The sequence below is a fragment of the Balaenoptera musculus genome, chromosome 2, assembly GCF_009873245.2.
Source record: "Balaenoptera musculus isolate JJ_BM4_2016_0621 chromosome 2, mBalMus1.pri.v3, whole genome shotgun sequence".
Classification (NCBI taxonomy): Eukaryota; Metazoa; Chordata; class Mammalia; order Artiodactyla; family Balaenopteridae; genus Balaenoptera; species Balaenoptera musculus.
In genome coordinates this window covers 99,228,116-99,250,181 of record NC_045786.1, presented here as the reverse complement: position 1 = coordinate 99,250,181, position 22,066 = coordinate 99,228,116, and the positions used below count along the sequence as shown (strand labels likewise).

General features: G+C 36.6%; 1 protein-coding gene across 3 annotated transcripts in view; it reads left to right on the top strand.

Annotated features, from left to right (window-relative positions):
• SLC12A6 (solute carrier family 12 member 6) overlaps positions 1-22,066 on the top strand; it is a 96,517-nt gene that overhangs the window by 4,513 nt on the left and 69,938 nt on the right. Inside the window, exon 1 of one of the 3 annotated variants that reach the window (XR_005018642.1) lies at positions 13,942-14,152. The exons of the other annotated variants lie outside the window; for them this stretch is intronic. The gene's annotated coding sequence lies outside the window, so the exon portion shown is untranslated. Of the gene's footprint in view, positions 1-13,941; positions 14,153-22,066 lie in introns of those variants that run through there. 3 annotated transcript variants of the gene reach the window in all.

Sequence of the window (22,066 nt, the reverse complement as noted above, 5' to 3'; positions counted from 1 at the left end):
TAATAATACCAAAATAGAGAAGAGAACATATTTTTATATGTCTTACACATTTTCTAATAACATTTCAACCTTTTACAATTCAACAAATGCTCCCTGAGGCCCTGATATGTGTGAGGCACTCCAGTAGGAATTATGGGAAATGCTCAGGTAAAATATAGGTTCTGCCTTTGGAGAGCTCATGGAAATAGTGGTGAAAATGACAAGAACACTTGCACCAACATTTACTGAGCAATTATTATGGGCCAGGCTCTGTTCTGGGTGCTAAGGATGCAGGACTGAGAAAAAGAATCCAGTTACTGTTCTAAGGAAAGTTATGATCTAATAGAGAAAGCAAACAAATTTTCATGTAAATTATAATGCTGTATGATAAATGCAGGAATAGAAGTATACATCAAAATACAAAAAAAAAGAAAAATACAGCAAATTTTAGAATAATACAGTAGAAAAATATAGTTAAGGAAAATGATGAACTGAGGTAAAATGGAGACACCAAGAGACTGGAGGACTTGACGAGGTAAAAGTGATAGTGAATGATGTAGAGAGATTGAAGACTGTGATCAGACAGACGAATGTTGGGGTTAATGGATTCAGAGGTGGGGCAGTTCCAGTGTTAACATGATCAAGTGTGCAGCCTTGGGAGTGGGTTTCTGAAGTGGAGTAAAAATAAAAGCCAGTTGAGTCAGGACCTCTAAGTGTACCAACTTTGAGGCTGGCTGTCACCAGGTTTTTATTGAGGGATGTTAGCTGGTAGAGATGCAAAAATAATTTAAATAAGCCCCTCTTTCATGGAGCCACCTCTGAAACCTTTTCTCATTCAACCCGACACCCAGATAGAATAGATCAGTTCTTTAAGTCCCTATATCTCTTATACAGACTACTACTAGAGCACCTATTTCACTTAATTTTGTTTTTTTATTTGTTTGTTTACATATTATCTTTCTCGGTTAGGCTGTAGGTTCTTGAGGACAGGGACCTTAAGGGCATAATGCTGTCGACTGAAAAAAATGCACAACCTAAAAGTTGAGAATTATGTTTTACTTGACAGACTTACTGAGGACTTAAACCCTCAGTAAGACAACCTCTCATACAGCTCTGAGGGACTGTTGTGAAGATGTAAGGGAGGAGCCAGAATATATAGGAGTTTTTGCAAAAAAACCAAGTAGTCGAAACATCAAAAGATTACTGCTAATTAAAGAAAACCAGACATCTCAAGTTATTGAATTTAGCGCTGTTCTGTGTATGAGAAGATGCAAGACTCTGGGCTTATTGAAGTTATTCCTTTGAGATGCGCCTTAGCTATCTAGGGCCAGTATCCTGTTTTTCTCCATCCTGAATCCCCTCAGGGTGCACCATTGGGGGTGGCTGCAGTGGCTGATGGCTTGACGGCCTCAACATCCTTTGTTCACTGATATGGCAGGCAACATTCTTTGTCCACAGTATTTAAAAGCTCTTCAGCCAGAGTTGGAGACCATAGCTCAGAAGGGAAGAGGGATTAATCTTACATGCATGGGAAGAACTTTCCTACCTGAGGTGGGCTTCGAAGGGTAAGCAGACGTTCACCAAGTGGACAAGGCCCGGCAGGCTTTTCCTTAAATGCCAGTAGGTCTTACAGAGTATTTATCTGCACTTGGTGCCATTATATTACACATGGACGTTTAGCCCACTCTGCTGGTCTACCAATTCTGTGTGTTATTCGTAGGTCACATCAATCTCTCATGCTAGGGTTAAATAACGTTTGACTAAGAATCAGAATAATGTTGCAAAGCTATCTTTTTATTTTTCATAAAAGCGTGTTTCAAAGTACCAAGCAATCTTTTTATACTTTTGGAAAAAAATTCTAGTTTTTTGCCCCAAACAAAAATAAGTGAATTACCTTGTATTGCCAATTGCAGGTGACTATTACCTTTCTTTTAAATATACCTTTCATATTATATGGTTATTGAATACTACCATTTCACTTTGACACACTAACAGAGAGCTGTAACTAACATTGTGTAACATAGTAAAATGGATAGTTTTGTAAAAACACATGGATTTGGCACCTTCTTAGCTTTCCTGATAGCATCCTCTGATAGATTTTTTTTTTTCAAGCTTGATTCCTTCCCCCACTTTTTTTTAAAATTAATTAATTAATTTATTTATTTATATTTTTATTTTTGGCTGTGTTGGGTCTTCGTTTCTATGCGAGGGCTTTCTCTAGTTGCGGCAAGCGGGGGCCACTCTTCATCGCGGTGCGCGGGCCTCTCACTATCGCGGCCTCTCTTGTTGTGGAGCACAGGCTCCAGACGCGCAGGCTCAGTAGTTGTGGCTCACGGGCCCAGTTGCTCCGCGGCATGTGGGATCTTCCCAGACCAGGGCTCGAACCCGTGTCCCCTGCATTGGCAGGCAGATCGCCCACTTTTTTTTAAAGACAAGTAGCACTTGTGTGAAACGTTTTGGTTACAGACCACATCTGTTTTTCCCCCTCTCCTCCATACTGCAAAGCCAATGATTAAACTTTACAATATACTACTTTACACCACAAGTAGCAATCAGCTAAATCCAGAATGGGGGAAATTTTATTGAATAACTAGAATTTTCAACAAATAAATGGCATGGAGTGGAGGAGGAGAGAGCAAAGGGGTTGGGGGGGAGCTGTTACAGATAAAAAGCTGTCAACCAAATGCAATGTGTGGACTTTCTTTGGATCCAGATGTGAACAAAACAACTGTAAAAAGCCACTTCTGAGAAAATCAGGGAAATTTGACCACGTACTTGGTGTTAAAAAATATTAAGGAATTATTGTGAATTTTCTTAGGTATATTTATGACATTGTGGTAATATAAAGCCCTTATCTGTAGAGATACATATTGACATATTTGCAGGTGAAACAAAGTGTACTCCACCCTCCCTCCCCCAACACCACAAAACAGTTGAGGAGAGAGAGATAAGATTGGCAAACATTTATAATTTGTTGAATTGGATTAATGAGGATTCATTTTAGTGTTTTCTCTGATTTTGTGTATATTTGAAAATACCTGTAATACAAGCTTTTGAAAGGTTGGACTGCAATCCAGAAAGCTACTTTATTTATTTATTTATTTTTGGCTGCATTGGGTCTTTGTTGCTGCACGCTGGCTTTCACTAGTTGCGGCGAGCAGGGGCTACTCTTCGTTGCAGGCTTCTCATTGAGGTGGCTTCTCTTGTTGCAGAGCACAGGCTCTAGGCGCGTGGGCTTCAGTAGTTGTGGCATGTGGGCTCAGTAGTTGTGGCTCGCGGGCTCTAGATCGCACGCTCAGTAGTTGTGGCGCACAGGCTTAGCTGCTCTGCAGCATGTGGGATCTTCCCGGACCGGGGCTCGAACCTGTGTTCCCTGCATTGGCAGGCAGATGCTTAACCACTGTGCCACCAGGGAAGCCCCAGAAAGCTACTTTAATAGAAAGGACTTTCTTTTATAGAGTCTGTTCTAGAATACTCTAGATATTTGATTAAATATTAGTGATTGGAAGAGTGATTGCTTCAACTTCTTGTCTTTTATCTTGGGTGGTCTCTTCTATATCCTCACTAATTCTTTCCATGAGAGGCCTCATTCTTTTCCTGTCAGAGGCATGTTTCTTGATTCCAGATTCTCATAAACTTTGCTTTGATATTACCTGTACTGGAATGGAAAAGAAGGAAGAGGACACTCCTGGGTACCTAAGAATCTTATAAAAGTCATGCTTTTCTAATGTTAAGGCTCTTAGAATAAGGGGAATGTTTCTAATGCTGACGTTTAAGGCAATTTGTACTGACCTAGAAGGACGATATTTTGGTGTAAACTTTTGAATCGTGGTGCTCTTTTTGCCTCCTCTGTGTAATAAATACTTCTGGACTAGCCAGACCTAAACTGGCACCCCTTGCAAGCTTCACTGGAGAAGGGCAAACTGGATTTCAGTCCCCCCAACCCCCTTGCCCTTTTGGCCTGATGTAATCTGCACAGCTGCACCTCGTGGGCTTGTTGACTCAATAGTGCAGATTTTATGTGTTTAAGTTCTTGGGGATGTGTTTCTTAGCAGTAGGTATGAAAATTTGGAGAGCTGTATTGTAGGAATTATGAAAGTATTTTATTTTGTGATTGTGTAAAACAATGTATTATTTTAATGAAATTTTATAAGTAAATGGAAAACCAAGAAGATATTCCCCATTAAAACCCTGTTATTAATGCTTTGTTGTACTTTGTAGAATCCCTGCAATTATGTATAAAGATATGAGCACAAGACTGCAGAACATACAATACCACACACACACACAGCACCTTGCTTTAACTGCAGAAGTTTAATAGTTGATTAACAAGAAATATTATTACCATATTTGCTCAGTTCTAAGGTGTACATTTGTCATATTTTTAACATTTCTGATATTCAAGTGCATTTTACTTTTGAAGAATTTTAAGCTACTGTTAAATCACGGGTGGAATTCACAGTTAACAAGATTTCAGAATCAAACCAATATTGTACAATTAATAAGTCAATCTGAGAGGCTATGCAAAACTTGAAAATTTGGAATTACCGCTGGATGTTTTAACTGAAAAAATGTAAGGGCTAAAGCTTTTTCTTTTTCCCCCTGAAAATTTAAGTTTTTGTACTTGGAAAGGACAGAAATAGAAAACAAAAGCTGTATTAAGTTGTTAGGAAATGGCAGGTATACTTAGGTCTTAATCCTAACTTTAGGTTTTGTTTTTTGTTTTTTTCTTTTTAAAATTTCCTATTATTTTAACTGAGAGCTGGGTTTCAGTCTTCTGCTTTGTATTTCTGCTTACTCCATTGCTAAGCCTTATTACATGTCATATGGCCTTGAGAAATCCATGCAAGATATTCAGTTGATAGCATTCATCTGTTTACAGTTGGAACCATTTGGTAGATAGCTTTAATTTTTGGCAAAGTGGCACCTAAATTTCTTCCATTTTACCAGACAAGGCTGTTTTTCCTTTTGGGGTAAGGGTATTCATTTTTCATACTGCTAATTTTAAAAAAGAAAAACACTAATAAGTTTAAAACTCTTGTATACACATTTACATTTTCACTTCGAGGAGCTATGATAATTGAATCCAGCTGAAATTTATCTTTATTTTGAGAGCATTTGCTTTTACTATTTAAGCTCGTTTTTTTATATCCAGAAATACTTATTTTCACAACAGTTAATTTACATCCCAAGGTGCATGTAAAAAATTCTGCTTTTGATTTATTTTTTTCTAATTCAGCAGTGTTCTAATTTCCAAATAAAATTTTAGGAATTAATAGGAAATAGAAAACAGGCTTTCCTATTAGATGAGGTTAATTCTTTCCTTTGCTGAAAAATCATCAGTTCTGATACTTTTTCATTTAAAAAAAAAAGTCATTTTCTTCTGAGCTAAGGTGGATTTCTTCTCCAGGAAAAAGCTGAAGCTGATAAGGTTAAGTAACCTGCCCAGGGTCATACAAGTAATAAATTGAAGAGTAGTGATTTCAACCCAGTGTTTGTGATTCTAACACCAGTATTATTGTCATTACACTTTCTCTGCTAATGGTGGTTGGCTCTGTTGAAACATTTATTCAGCTGCAAATGTATAATAGAGCAAGCATAAGGAAATGCAGTCTTTATGTTCTGGGTACATTTTTGCAATTATTTTGCCTGGGATTGGGAGCATGAAAGGAAATGTTTTTTTTTAAAAAGTAGTAAAATGACATGTTTCCAGAATAACTTAAGGTTCTGTGTTCCTAGCAAGAAATCTGGCCTAAAAATGTGTATTTTACTGTCTTTTACACAAATGATCTCAGATAACTAGGACAGTATAATAGTGCTGAATTACATGAACAGTTACTGATTTAGTTACATTAGTCCATCTAAAGTTAATGAATATTCATATTTTGACCCATGTCTCAGTAGATCTATTTTAAAATGGAGTTTTGTTTCAGGGGAGGAAGGAAGCAATAACTTATAAGTTCTCTGAGGTGAAAATTAACAAGGAAATTTTGTTTCAAATTATGTTTTCATTTTCCTTTCTTTACATTTTTAGAAATATGTCCTAAGTTTTGACAGTATGGTGCTTAACATCAGTTTTATTTTCTATACACTATTGGTAGCCTTGACTAGAAGCCCATATAGCGTATTTCATAATAAAAGAATGAAATGTCATACATCAGAAATGCGATTCTGAGTTACTGAGTAGTCTGTGTTAGTAGCTGCCAGTGCTACCTCTGGTTGGTGATTCTTGGGTCCTATCATACCTAGGGTATAATGACATTGAGATGAGCAGTCTTATATAGGGAATTGAAATATTGTGAAAAAGATAACAGTAGAAGCTGAGGGCTCTAAGTACTCAGGGGCTTTTGATAATGCCTTCTTTAGTATTTGGATCAGTAGCCAAAATGGAAGGCGTAGCTAGCAAATTAGCTAGCCATCAACTATCCTACTACATTCTTTCCTCTAGTGAAGACTCACAACTTTAGGTCCCTGCAGAAGTAACTGGGCAAGGTAGTGCTGTGTGCTCTCAAGATTCTTTCTATGCTTATACTGTATTACAGTATATTGTTTTATATTGCCTTTTATTATGTAGTTAATTGGATAACAAGACTGCGAACTCCTTGAGGGCAGGAGCAGTGTCTTGTTCTCCATTGCATTCCTGTTTCCTGGCACATAGTGAACACTCAAATATATACTGAATAAATGCATGATTCCTTCAGCCTCAGTAAAGCATAGATTTTTCTGATGTTTTGATTTGGAGAACTCTTTGTCATCCTTACCCTACAATATTATGAATCCATCAGAAAATAATGTCTTTTATGTATTTACTATCTTTCAGTCGTTAGTCCCAAAATACATTATTCATCATTCATGCCATTTTATAAAAATCTATTCGTAGACAATTTTATGTAATTTTGAGATTTAGAAGTTTTAAGTCCTTACTATCCATGATAGTTGGTCCTCATCAAAGTAATTGATTCATTTAATTCTTTTTATAATTATCTACATAGTAAGGCAAAATTTAGTTTGTGATCATTTTATATTTTAAATTAGTATTTACTGTCCCAGTATCTGAAGGAGAAAACGGTTTTGCTGAGTATGGTAAATAGGAAATTTGTATATACATAATGAGAATCTGTATACTTTTCAGGCTCCAACTATATCTCTAAATTTAGGTAGTGAACTACTCATTCTCTTCTAGCAGAATGTTTAGATCATTCTCTAATAGAGCCATTCAGAGTGTTGTATGCAGACGGTGCTGGACCATGAACTATTTATTATGTCTGTGAGGAGATGAGTTCAGAAATTCAGAGTTTTTAGAAACTTGCATAGCAGTTTGTTAAAGCAAGTTTATGTCTATTGAATCTAATAATAAAAATTGGAATTTGTGTTTTGTATATTTTTCATTTTCTAGTAATTTTTATTATTATTATTGGGGTTTTTTTCAAAATTTTTAGCCCGCAATGAAATGGAAATTTAGAGAAAAATAGTCCTTTACCAGAGATAATTTGCAATGAGATTGTGTGGTTCTAGATAATTTGCATAGCTTTTGTACAATACAGTTCTCAGTTTCTGCAAAGCAAGAGGAAATACATATATGATTTGCTCTAAAATTGAATGGTTTTTAGTGATGGGATATAACAAAATATTAAAAACTGTTAGAGAATCCTTATGTCGAAAATAATTTCCCACTGACTTTCCCTTATTTCAGTCTTTTCACTGAACCTAATTTGTCTTCTTTTTTTTTTTTTTTTTTTATTTTTTTTTGGCTGTGTTGGGTCTTCGCTGCTGTGCGCGGGCTTTTCTCTGGTTGCAGTGACCGGGGTCTACTCTTCGTTGCGGTGCACGGGCTTCTCACTGCGGTGGCTTCTCTTTGTTGCGGAGCACGGGCTCTAGGCGCGTGGGCTTCAGTAGTTGTGGCACACGGACTCAGCAGCTGTGGCTCGCGGGCTCTAGAGCGCAGGCTCAGTAGTTGTGGCGCACGGGCTTAGTTGCTCCGCGGCATGTGGGATCTTCCCGGACCAGGGCTTGAACCCGTGTGCCCTGCATTGGCAGGCGGATTCGCAACCACTGCGCCACCAGGGAAGCCCCATTTTTTTAATAAATGGGTTGAATAAAATAAAATGCTGGTTATCATGAATTGTTAGCCATGATGAAAAATTGAATTGTTAGCCATGATTAAAAATTAATAACAGAATAGTGTAGAATGGTAAATTGTACTTTCAAAATATTACCCAAAGTAGACACATTCTTTTAAAGAATGGACATGCTTTTTTTAAAATACAGACATAATATAGTCACAATTGTTTTACTGAAACTAATAAAATAAATATAATATGTATAATATTTAGCCTAATGTATAAAGCACTGTGGAAGTAATACCATAAGAAATGTCCTTTCTGCCCTAGCCTGGCCTTATATCTTACTGCTTAAAATACCATAGATTTTTTTTTAAATTTATTTTATTTAAGTATAGCTGATTTACAATGTCGTGTTAATTTCTGCTGGACAGCAAAGTGATTCAGTTATATATATTCTTTTTCATATTCTTTTCCATTATGGTTTATGACAGGATATTGAATATATTAATAGTTCCCTGTGCTACACAGTAGGACCTTGTTTATCCATTCTGTATATAGTAGTTTGCATCTGCTAATCCCAAACTCCCAATCCACCCCTCCCTCACCCTCTCTCCCCACTGGCAAGCACAAGTCTGTTCTCCCATGGATATTGCTGTTGTGGTGGTGGGGTTTTTTGTTTTTGTTTTTGTTTTTGTTTTTGTTTCTTTGGCCATATGCCGTGCAGGATCTCAGTTCCCGGACCAGGGATGGAGCCCAGGAACCTGGGCCCCTGGCAGTGGAAGCGTAGCGTCCCAACCGCTGGACTGCCAGGGAATTCCTTGGGTTTTTTTTTTTTTTTTTTAATGTGAAAGTGTAAATATTTCAAGCCTGTATGATGACTCTCATTTCAAACAATATTCAACACTCTAGAATCAGGAAAAGCATTTATGCAGCTGCCTGAATTCTATGTGAAATGAAATTTGACCCATAAGTGATTTGTTTTATACTCAGATCCAAAGTTTTTTAGATTTCAGTAAACTTCATTCAGTTCATTGTATTTTTTTCTGACTTTTTTTTATGAAAAATTTCAAACATATACAGAAGTTGAAAGATTGTATGATGAACACCCATATCCATATCCTCCAGATGCTACAATTAACATTTTGCTATATTTGTTTTTTTTTTTTAAAAAAAAACACATTTTAAAAAATTTATGTATTTTATTTATTTGGTTGCACCGGGTCTTAGTTTAGTTGCAGCCGGCGGGCTCCTTAGTTGAGGCGTGCATGTGGGATCTAGTTCCCTGACCAGGGATCATCAAACCCAGGCCCCCTGCATTGGGAGCACCAAGTCTTAACCACTGCGCCACCAGGGAAATCCATGCTATATTTGTTTTATCACATATTCATCCCTTCCATTTATGCATCCATTTTTGAAGCATTTCAAAGTAAGTTGCAGACATCAATGTGCTTCACACCTAAACACTTTAGTATGCGTATCATTAATGTGTGATGTATAATTTCTAATGTTTTTGAGATTCATCCATGTTGTTGAATGTATCAGTAGTTCATTCCTGGTTATTGTTGGGTAATAGTCTATTGTATGAATATACTATAGGTTGTTTATCTTGTGATGGATACCTAGGCTCTTTCCTGTTTGGGCTGTTATGAATAAAGCTGCTAAAAACATACATGTTCAAAAGTTTTTTTGTGGACTTAGCTTTTATTTCTCTTGGGTAAATACCTAGAAAAGGAATTGCTGGGTCATAGGGTAGGTATATGTTTAAACTTATTAAAAAACTGCCAGACATTCTTCCAAAGTCATCACACCAACATTCCCATCAACATTTGCTCTACGTCCTTGCCAACAGTTTTTTTTTTTATAGATTTATTTATTTTATTTATTTATTTTTGGCTGCGTTGGGTCTTTGTTGCTGTGCCCGGGCTTTTCTCTAATTGCGGTGAGTGAGGGCTACTCTTTGTTGCGGTGCCCGGGCTTCTCATTGCAGTGGCTTCTCTTGTTGCGGAGCACGGGCTCTATCCGTAGTTGTAGCACGTGGGCTCAGTAGCTGTGGCTCGCCGGCTCTAGAGCGCAGGCTCAGTAGTTATGGTGTATGGACTTAGTTGCTCCATGGCATGTGGGATCTTCCCGGACCAGAGCTCGAACCCATGTCCCCTGCATTGGCAGGCAGATTCTTAACCGCTGCACCACCAGGGAAGCCCCTTGCCAACAGTTTTAATTGTGATTTTAATTTGCATTTCCTTTATGGCCACTGAGCAGTTTTTCAAATGCTATTAGCCATGTATATAGCTTCCTTTGTGAATTGTCTGTTTGAATCTTTTGCTCAATTTCTTTTTTTTTTTATTTATTTAATTTATTTATTTTTGGCTGCGTTGGGTCTTTGTTGCTGCGCACAGGCTTTCTGTAGTTGTGGCGAACGGGGGCTACTCCTCGTTGCGGTGTGCAGGCTTCTTATTGTGGTGGCTTCTCTTGTTGTGGAGCACGGGCTCTAGGCACACGGGCTTCAGTAGTTGTGGCACGTGGGCTCAGTAGTTGTGGCCCACGGGCTCTAGATCGCAGGCTCAGTAGTTGTGGTGCATGGGCTTAGTTGCTCCACGGCATGTGGGATCTTCCTGGACCAGGGCTCGGACCTGTGTCCCCTGCATTGGCAGGCAGATTCTTAACCTCTGTGCCACCAGGGAAGCCCTTGCTCATTTTCTGTTGAGTTGTCTTTTTATTATTAAGTTGTAGGGGATTTTTATATACTCAAAATACAAGTCCTTTGTCAAGCATATGTTTTATGACTATTTTCTCCCAGTCTTTGACTTGCCTATTCATTTTCATAATGGTGTCAGTTTATTGTATTTTTTCAACATTTTATTATGAAAAATTTCAAAAATACAGAAGATTGAAAGACTTAGAGTGAACACTTGTGTACTCACCACCCAGAATCTATCATTAGTATTTTATTATACTTTTCCTGTCATATGTCTATCCATTTATCTTAGTATATGCATTTCAGGGTTTCAAGGTTCAAATTGCAGATATCAGTTCATTTTTCCCAAATACTTCAAAATCATATTGTTAGTTAGAATTCAGTATCTGTTTGCAGCTTTTTTCTTTTGATTTAAACTTTTCATACCATGAAATACACAAATTTTAAGTGAAGATAGACTGAATTTTGACAAATGCATATACCTGTGGGACTTTAAACTCTATCAAGATGTGGAATATTACCATCACTCTGCGAAGTTCTCTCATGCCCCATCTCCACTTCCATTCCCCAGAGGCAATCATTGTCCTGTTTTTTTTTTGCACCACATTACTTTTGCCAGCTCTAAAACCTCCTATTAGTGGCTCCATATATTATGTACTCTTTTGTTTAAGGCTTCTTTCACCTAGCATAATGTTTCTGAGATTCACCTATTTTGTTGTAGGTATCACACTGGTTCATTCCTTTTTATAGCTGAATAGTAATCCTTTGTATGAATATATCAGAGTTTATTTATCCATTCTCCTGTGGATATACACCTGGGTTTCCAGTTTTGGCCTATTGTTAATAAACTGCTATGAACATTCTTATACTATTTTCATTCAGGGGGGTAAATACCGAGGAGTGCAATTGTTGGATTATAGGGGAAAGTACCAGACCCCTTTCCAAAGTGGGTGAACCAATTTACACTCCAGTAACAATGTATGAAAGTTCCTTTCATTCCACATTCTCACCAAAATTGTCAGTCTTACCAGTTTTAGCCATCATGGTGGCTGTGGAATGGTATACCTCATTGTGGTAGTTTGTTGTACTTTAAATAGCTGTTTCTTACATCCCACCTTCTCTGTCTAACCTCTGTTCCTATATAGCACTTACACATCTCTTCTTTGCCACTTCCCCCTCAACGTTTTCTATGCTACTTTAACCTTGCCTTGAATTTTTTATGCCCCTGCACTGTTATCTACAGCCCAGTCTAGGAGAGAACTATTGGTAAGTTAGTTCTCTCTCAAGTTGGTAAATAAATTACTCATCGTTTTAACAGGAACTTGTTACATTCCTACTTGTTTAGTTTGGGGGTTTTTTGTAGAGGGGAGAGGTGACAGGATAACATTTGTACATAGGCTTATGTGTACAAGCTGTACATAGATTTATAAACACAAGTCATTGTTTCTGTCCACTGACTATAAAAGATTAGCCACAGTTCAACTCTCTTAATAAATTAAATATGAAAAGTAAGATCCCATTGGAAATATCCAATGGCACTATAGTATTAATAAATTTGGAACCTAGAATATAATGTTGAACTCTGACAATTTGGTAGTTCCTTTGAGTAAATCAGCAGGGTAGCTCCCTGAGTTATAAATAGGAAAAATCACCAAGGGCACTACCACACCTGACTTAGTTTCTATCCGAGATAAAAAGCAGTTTTAAAGGCTTCTCAAGTGACAAACGTTTCTCTTTCTCTTGTAGTATCGATAGTTCTCAACCTTGGCTGCCTGTTAGAACCACCTGGGGGAACTTTTAAAAGTCCTATTGCCCAGATTCTACTCCAGAGGAATTATATCAGAATAGCTGGGATGGGACCCAGGCATTAGTTGTTCTAAAATCTCCCCAGGTGATACCAGTGGTGCAGCCAAGATCACAAACCAGTGTTACACAGGAGCCCATGAAATAAAATTAGGTAAGTGTATATGAGTTTTCTTTCTATGAAATTTCTATGCTGCCTACCAACAAGAGTATTAGAGGTTTTTAAGTGGGGCTTCACCATTTACAAGCTCTGTGACTTTGGGCAAGTTTCTAACCTAATGTTTCTGTTTCTGTGATGATTAAATGAGATCATAACAGAAAGTTTCTAGTGCAATGCAGAGCACAGAGTAGGTCTTTAACAACTATTGGCTTCATTCTCTTTTAGAAGTGGTATATATTGGAATAAATGAGGATTATAAACCATCATTCTTCTTTAAATTTAGTGCAGTCTTGTTTGTCAGGTGTTACTAACAACAAAGCCCTCATATTACATCATTAACATGGAAAATAGCACAGAGCTCAAGTTACTGAACTCCCTTGTCTAAGCTCAGAGATAGGGCCTCATACTCTGTAGTTAAAAGTCATCAACTGAGAACACAGTTATCTGATAAAGTTAAGTATGTTATTTTAAGTGTGTGCTGAAGGAACTGTACACCTCTCAATCAGGGATTTTCATGGGTTTTTTTTTTTTCTTTAAAACACAATGCTTAAACTCTGTACAATACAAAAATTTCTGAACTCTTCCCTTTAAAAATATTTTGCTCTTTTAAACAACTTGGACTTTCGGGAAAGTTAATGTCTCTTCTTGGATGTCCTTGTATACACTATAGCATCTAGAATTATATCTTGTATAAAATATATAGATATTCATTAAATACTTGCCAAGTGAATGTTCTTATCTGAAAGATAAGAAAAAACTTTTATTGATTTGTATGAGTAGTTTCAGTATGCTTTGAAATAAAGCAACAAGAGAAGCTTACAAATAGTTTGATTTTCTAAATTGATGTAAGTGCAAGTCTTTCTTTAAAAAGAAAAGTTTACAAAATGAACTGTTCCCTAATCTTCTTTCTCCTGTGAGATATGAGAGCAGAGGTTGAGATCCTGGCGTGCAAATAACTTAAGGAAACAAGAGGGTGAGCACACCGTGGGCGGAGTTCCATGCATTCTGCCCACTCTCCAGCCATTGGCAGCTCTGGGAAAGCAGCCTAAACAGTTCTTGGGATTCTTAGAGTTTAATAACAATATGCAAGAGGTGGAGTGCTTAATCCTTTTAAGTGAATGGTAAACACTGTGGAAGGCGTGTCTTCTAGGTTCCACTCCCTTGGGGCTGTAGGTCACGTGAGCTGAAAGTACTTCCCGATTCCCAGACTAGGTCTCCTGTGGGCAGTGATCAGAGTCGGAAAGGGCACCGCAAGGAAGAGGTAGGCAGGGAAGGTAGACTGGAAGGAAGCTTAAATACAGGGAGAACACAGGTTCCTAACTACAGCAATGCCACACTTCACCGTGACTAAGGTAGAGGATACAGAGGAGGGGGCAGCAGCATCGGTCTCCCAAGAGGGGGCGCCCAGCTTAGCAGAAATAAAAGCCCGGATTCAGCATTCACATGAATCAGGTGAGTACTCAATGTGGGCGCATTGGGAAACTGGGGGTTTTCGTGAAAGAAATAGTAACTAAAATATTCAAAATGCCTCTTTTAAGAATGGAGAAAAGGTATTGTGGTTAAAGTACTTCTCAATCAACTGTTTCACTCCCTTGTATATCTGATAACTTATCTTACTTTTTTCACATTCTGGTTTGTTTTTCCCCACAATGAGTTCTGTGTTCATTACCTACAGGTGAAACTGAATCGGTGGCAATGTATGAAAAGCGTTTTCAAGCAAAAAGAAAGGCACAGTTAGAGGCAATTTATGCGGAATTTAGAATTCATCTTTTGCTCAGACAGTTTAAATTATATCTGGAAGAGTACATAAACAGGGAGCCTGGTTCAGTAGTTTTGTACAGTGGACTTTGCACTTGTGACTTCGCAAGTTATTCAGTATTTTGCCTCAGTTTACCAGTTAAACAGTAATTCAATAGTGAATGGTCTGAGAATTATTTAATGAAAGAAGAAAAGTACAGCAGGCCGTTATGGTGACTAGCATAGCTTCAGGTTTAATAAATTTGATGAATGTGATTATCCCTATTATTTTCTCTAAATGGTAATAGTTACATTTACTGGGGGGGAATTGTGGTTTTGAATTTTTAACATGCCATTGAAATCAGAGTTAATATTATGGTATTAAATACAGCCATAGTTTGAAGCCCTTTATAGTTTAAGTCTGTAACTTTCATAAATTGTCAAAAACTCTTCTAGTGTGTGAATAAAGGTTAAGGGAATAAAAATCTCTTACAATTCCTTTGGATTCCATGATTCTAACTGTCCCCTATAGCAAATAACACATCACAGTTCTTTGCTGTAAACTGCTGTTGACCCCCTCTTGTCCTAGCAAGCATTCATGAATTTTAAAAAATCTCTAACTTAAAGATAAGGCTTATCAAGAAAAGTTCCATTTGTTTATCTTTTCCTTTTAGTGAGAGAATTTACTAGGGGAAGATAAGAAAGGTTTTATGGAAACTCTTTGTCCACCAGGTTATTTTTTTTTTTCCACTAGGTTATTTTTCATTTTGCTAAATAATTAGGGTGATAAGTTGAAAGTAAGGTTAACCTCAACAAGGACCTACGGTGTAGCACAGAGAATTATACTCAATATTTTGTAATAACCTGTAAGGGAAAAGAATCTGAAAAAGAATACATATAAAAGTGTGTGTGTGTGTGTGTGTGTGTGTGTGTATGTATATATATATATAAACTGAATCGTGCTGTACAGATGAAATTAACACATTGTAAATCAACTATACTTCAATTAAAAAAAAGAAAAGGTTAACCTACTTTGTACTTGAACCCGATTCTCTGCAAACTCTAGGTTAAAGAAGTTAGGTTCTCTTTTGTGATTGTGTGTTCCAAGCTGCACTTTCTTGATTGTGTTTGCTGCCCTTAGATTTTAATCCCATTAAGCTTTTGTTTTTGCTGTTGTCTCATTAATCCCACAAAACGCAAACAAGTGCATTCCTTATCACCTCTACTTTATTATTTTATTATTTCATCCTTACTGGTCCCATAATGTTTGGGGAAATCTGCTTTATTCAGATTAGAACAGTGTTGAAATCATTTAATCTATTAGTAACCACCTAGAAAACTGGTAAAAAAGTTTTTATTGCAGCCGACATTGTAATAAGTGACAGTGCTAGGCTTAATATATTCTCTTCCATAGTAATTGTTTTGGACAAGGAAGAAGTGACAGATATAATCTAACTCGAATTTAATAAGGCTTTTTATTTTGGCATTTTCCATGACAGCCCAGAAAGTATCCACTTGAATGAACTATTGTTTGGTAAGTGAACAACTAATGGGAATACATTATCTAAATTGTATATCTTTATTGTAGGGTTAAATTAGACGGGGGAAAAAGGAAGGAAACGTATATGGGGAAAACCTCAAAGTTTTTTTTGTTTGTTTGTGTTTTTTTGTTTTGGTTTTTGCTTAGGAGTAAAATGTTCTTGAGGATAGATAGTGGTTTTGGAGCAGTTGCTTGAGATGTGATAAGTTGTAGCCGCTTCTTCTTCTGAGTTAAAGTCCTAAATGGATCGTGGTTTTGTTGCAAGCACTTCTCATACTAGCCAGTTACGGAACCAGTCACTTTTTTTATTGTTTCTCCTTCTTTGTGAGGAGAGAAAAATATGATGTACTATCATATAAATTGAACATAGTTAGAAAGCACATCATCCTTTAAAATGTGTTTTTTAGAAGATGAGATTTATTTGAACTAGACAGGTAATTTGAGATAAAATAGAAATATAAATGTAGACATAATCTAAACTAATTTTAAAAAGATGTACGTTGTGGTGAAACTTTTGTAATGTATAAAAATATCAAATCACTATGTTGTACACCTGAAACTAATATAATATTGTAATTCAACTACAGTTTTTAAAAAAAGTACATTCATCCCTGCCATGCCAGCTACTAGAATGTGAGTCTAGTAAAATCCTACTTAATTTTGGTTTTGAAGGGAAAAGCAGAAACTCAGACTTAACCTAACATCTTTCTTGACTATATTCCTCCTCCCCGTCCAGTTTAGGTGCCCTCTCCTATGTTTTCTCTGAAGCCTGTCCATAGAAATAGCATGTACCACACTGTATTGCAATCACCTGTTCACTAGTCTCTCTCCCAGATAGGCTCCTTGAGGGTGTAGATCTCGTTGGATAATTTTGTACCTCCACGTCCAGGTGAATTACACATAATAGGCAATTCAGTGTACAGACTTGTTCTTTTCCTTTTTTTATTCACTAAACACATGTTCATGCCAGGTGTACTTTTTTCCTAAGGCTACAAAGGCAAAGGAAGTATAAGTTCCCCACCACAGGCAGCAGAATGGCTTTGGAGCCATGCACCTGGCTTTGAATCCCAGTCCTACTAATTATTACTAATTAGGAGCAGTGATAATTTGTATTAATTATTACTTGAGTGACTTTGGGCAAGTTATTTAACTTTTCTAAGCCTTACTTTACTCATTGATAAAGGGAATAACAGTACTACTTACTTCACAGGGTGGTTGTGAATTAATGGGAAAATGAACATAAAGCACTTAACACGTGTGTGACACAACACTCAAAAATAAGAGCTACCATTTACTTATTATATTGTGATTAATGGTTTAATAAGAACAAAAAGAAACCGCTTTGGATAACAAATTCTGGAGAGGATTATAAAATTGCCCAGAGGGGACCCTGGACTGGTATCTCAGAGGACAGGACACAACTGATTCTTGAAGGGAGGTCTAGACAAGGAGATTGCAAGCAGTAGGAACAATTAGACGGAATAAGAGGAAGGTGGAGAGCATGTGGGAGACAGAAGTTTAAAGTAGTTAGCACATTGGTCATGTGGTAAAGAGAGCTAAGGGCTGAGGCTGCTTAGTGAAGTGTTAATCAATTTTATCCTCTCCCCACTCTGTGGGATAGTGGGTGTTATTGCCTTTTTTTTTTTAATCCCTGTTATGGTGGTTTTTTTTTTTTTAATATTTATTTTATTTATTTGGTTGTGCCGGGTCTAAGTGGCGGCATGAGGGCTCCTTAGTTGTGGCTCGCTGGCTCTTAGTTGCAGCATGCATGTGGAATCTAGTTCCCTGACCAGGGATCGAGCCCAGGCCCTCTGCATTGGGAGCTGGGGAGTCTTAACCACTGCGCCACCAGGGAAGTCCCTGTTATTACCTTTTTAGAGATAACGAACTGAGGCTGTTGACAGCAACTTGCCTAAAGCTACATGGTGAGTAGTAGCAGAGCCTGTGTTCAAAATTACTAAATTTTATGTGCTTCCCATCTCACCATGATGCCAAGTCCTGGCTTTTGGAAAATAAGAGAAAGTTGCTTTATCTCTTAATGGGCATGGGTTATAGGGTTTGATGTAAACATTATGAACTCTGTGATTTTTTTTTACAGGAATAATGCAAGAGTTTTACTGTTTATTGCGTTTACTTAATCAGGTATAAATGTTAAATTCATTCATTTATTTAAATATTTATTGAGCTTAAATATTTCTGTATAATAATTGTTCCAGATCTTCTCCCTCACTCATCAGATTTTTTTTTTTTTTTTTTTTTTTTTTTTTTTTTGACCACACTGTGCGGCTTGTGGGATTTTAGTCCCCCAACCAGGGGTTGAACCTGGGCCTCCGCAGTGAAAGCGCCGAGTCCTAACCACTAGACCACCAGGGAATTCCCTCATCAGATCTTATAGTGTCTATGGATTGGGCAGATTTTAACTGCTGGACTTGCCTTCACGTGATACAGATAGCAGATTGAAAGATTTATAAGGAAATTTTCAGAGACGAACCTATAACAGAAAAGAAGGGAACTTTATATTGGTATTGAACAGCATCTCCAAACATTAACTCTTAGTAATCCAAATGGCATGAGTGCATACTATGGAGAGAGATTTCATGTTAAATGGAGTTTAAATTTTATTAAGAACCCTCAAGATGTTAAACTGTTACCTAAACATTAGTTCTGCTTGTTACCCGTGAAAGCTTATGTCCTAAGGAAGGTGATATGGCTACCTTTTTATTTACTAATATTAAAATAAGTTGAAATAGACAACTGAAGAGCTTCTTTGTATTGGTACAAAAATCTTTTCTATAGTAAAGATTTAAAAGCTTTTTAACTATTCACATGGGTTTTGTTTTTGTTTTTGTTTTTTTTTTTACCAACACAACTAACAGAAATTCAGATCTGCATGTTTTGAAATCTCAGGGTCAAAAGTTTATCCTTAAACTCGGCTTCATGAGGCATGTTTTTCTGCCTCTCGCCCCGCCCCCCAATATTCCATCATTGTCAGAAAGACTAACACCTCCCGAAATATCTTCCCAATTCTTTTCACCATCTTTTTTTTTTAACTCTAAGACCTTAATACAATACAAATTTGAGACTGATTGCCTTCAGTTCTGTACATCGTAAAACTTTGTTTAGATCATTAACCCTTCTTTGTCATATTCATGTTATGCACAGACAATGAAAGTGACAACACTTTCGTTCCCCATTTCAATACTGTTGTCACCAATTTTTTGTTTATTTAGAGTGTTTCGGTTGAAGTATAGTTGATGTACAATATTACATAAGTTACAGGTGTACAATATAGTGGTTCACAATTTATCACCGATTTTTTTAGAATCTCTCGCTCCCCAGATTTTTCTTGCTTAACATACTGACCCTCTGTGTACTCAGCTACTTTTGCCGCATAGAATATATACCAGGGATTTCCCTGGCGGCCCAGTGATTAACACTCCATGCTTTTGAGCTGAAGTTCATCTTAATCAGGCTGGATAAACCTTAATTATTTTCCTGTATTTTCAGAGTAAAAAGTTATGGAGTAGGTGCCACAGTAGTGACCAAGGAGGTTTTTTGTTTTGTTTTAATTCTTCCTTGTTTTTGAGTATCATTATGGGCTTAAGGTTTTTATTTATGTTTTGTATTACAACTAGTTAGGATAATGATTATTTTCAATGTTCAGATTGTTCCCAATTTGTCCAGTGGAAGACAAGAGGTTTTTGTTTTGTTTTTTTAAAGAATGGGAGAAAATAAAATTATGTTTATATTCTTTTTTTTAAAATAAATTTATTTATTTTATTTATTTAAAAAAAAAAAAAGACTCCATGCTTTGCCCCACAGGAAATATACCAGGGACTTCCCTGGCAGTCCACTGGTTAAGACTTCACACTTCCAATGCAAGGGGCGTGGTTTCCATCCCTGGTCAGGGAACTAAGATCCCACATGCAGGGTGGTGTGGCAAAAAAAAAAAAGATATACCAGAGTAGAATTGGTTTAAATTGATAAAGATAAAATTTCTCCAAAATATATATATATACATATTGCTTAATATTTTTATATTCTATACTCAAAGCAACATGTAGTTTAGGATTATAAAAACTTACTGAGTATAATTTTAGCATATTGTAAAATATTCAAAAGGTTTTCAAATTTCCAACTGAATTTGGACATACAGCATAGGTTACAAAATTGATTATAAGCTGGTAAGTTTAAAGACTGTAGGATCTCTTGATTTTGCCAGGTTGAAAGAGGAAACAATTTTACATTAAAAATGTCATCAGTACTATAGTAATAATTGTTGAACACCTACTGTATGCCAGATGCTTTACAAATATTGGCTTATTTAATCCTCACAACAACCAGGACAAGTAACCATTATCACCATTTTAGAGATGAGGAAAGTGAAGTGCCAAGAAATTTAAGTAGTTTATTTAAGTGGTAAATGTGGAATTCAAAGTAAGGTCTCTGTGACCTTAAAACCGTTTTTCTTTTCATCACACCACACTGTCTCTCTACTTCCAACACACATTTAAACATGTTATGTTTTCTGAAGTAGGCTGCTCTATTTTCTCAATAGTTACTAATGCTTCTTAGGTTCTATTTCTTTTGTCTTCGTGGATTTTTCAAAATTAATTGAAAGTTACTTGTTGCTTCTAAGTTTCATGTGTTGGATTGCTTTTTTATTTGGTGCAGAATATTTCCAAATGTAGGATATGCTTTCAAACGATGCTAAAAATTGAGAGATATGAACAGGTAAGGAACCTGGCTCAATCTGACAGTCTTTTAGTAGCCCTCCACTCCTCCACTTTCAAGGGAGATGCACCTTATCAGTGAGAGGGGAATAGGAACCTTAAAAACTAAGGGTTATTGGCAGGGAGAAAAATGAGTATATGGAGTAAGTGAAAGAATTAAATTTTAATATAACTTTAAGAATAAATATACTGCTAAAGGCATGAAAGATGTGTTTATTTTAGTATATTAGAAAAAATTGTAATATTTCATTTCATGGATCTTATTACTTAGAATGAATCTAGGTAAAAACATAAGTCTGTTTAAAGAAAAATACTAATATAGGTAGAGCATAGACATGGCAAAGATTGAATGTGGTACATAAATAACATAAATGATTTTGATCCATTCCAAACCCTCATACACTGAACTGGATCTCATTTCCTTTCCTGTGTGTTCTTTACACTGCATCATACAACCTTTTTGTGACAAGAGATTTCCATGGTTGTATGAGAAATGGTGAACCGAGTCCTTTTCAGAAGCTATCTTTATCTTTCCACCACCACATTGCCTTTGTCCATATATTTTTCTTCATATGAACTCTCTTCTGCTTTCTACTCCCTGTCTGCCATTAAAAAATTACACAAACCCACATTACCTCAAGACTAGGCTCATACTCATTTCCTCCAGGATGACTTGCCTGATCCTCTACCCCAGCTTTGATCATTTCATCATTCAGTATTCATCACCACTCAAATATATGTTGCATTGTGCTCCAAACATGCGATAGCTTTGTAAGTATATTTGTATCTCTTCAGTTGTATTGTGTATTGTACGAGGGTGAGGGACAGTGTTTTAATATTTTTTTGAAAATTATATGTATTTTTTATTATGGAAAATTTCAAACTCTCAAAAGCTCAGTAACTTTCTGTTCATTTCTCTTACCTGTTAGTGTTTCTCCTTATTTTTAGATTTTCTTTATATTTAGGGATATCAACCCTTAGTGATATAAATTACAAATGTTTTTCCCAGTCAGTACTTCTTTTGGGAATTCCCTAGTGGTCCAGTGGTTAGGACTCTGCACTTCCACCACAGGGAACACGGGTTCGATCCCTGGTTGGGGAACTAAGATTCTGCAAACCACAGGGCGCGGCCAAAAAAAACCCAAAAAACAAACAAAACACTTCTTTTAAAGTTTTATTGAGGTATAATTGACATAAAATAAACTGCACATATTTAAAGTGTACAGTTTGATGAGTTTTAACATAACACTCCTGTAACAATTATAGTCAAGATAACATTTTCATCACCTGCAAAAGTTTCTTCTTACCCTTTTATAACCCACTCACCTAATTCCCTGGCCCCCAGGCAACCACTGA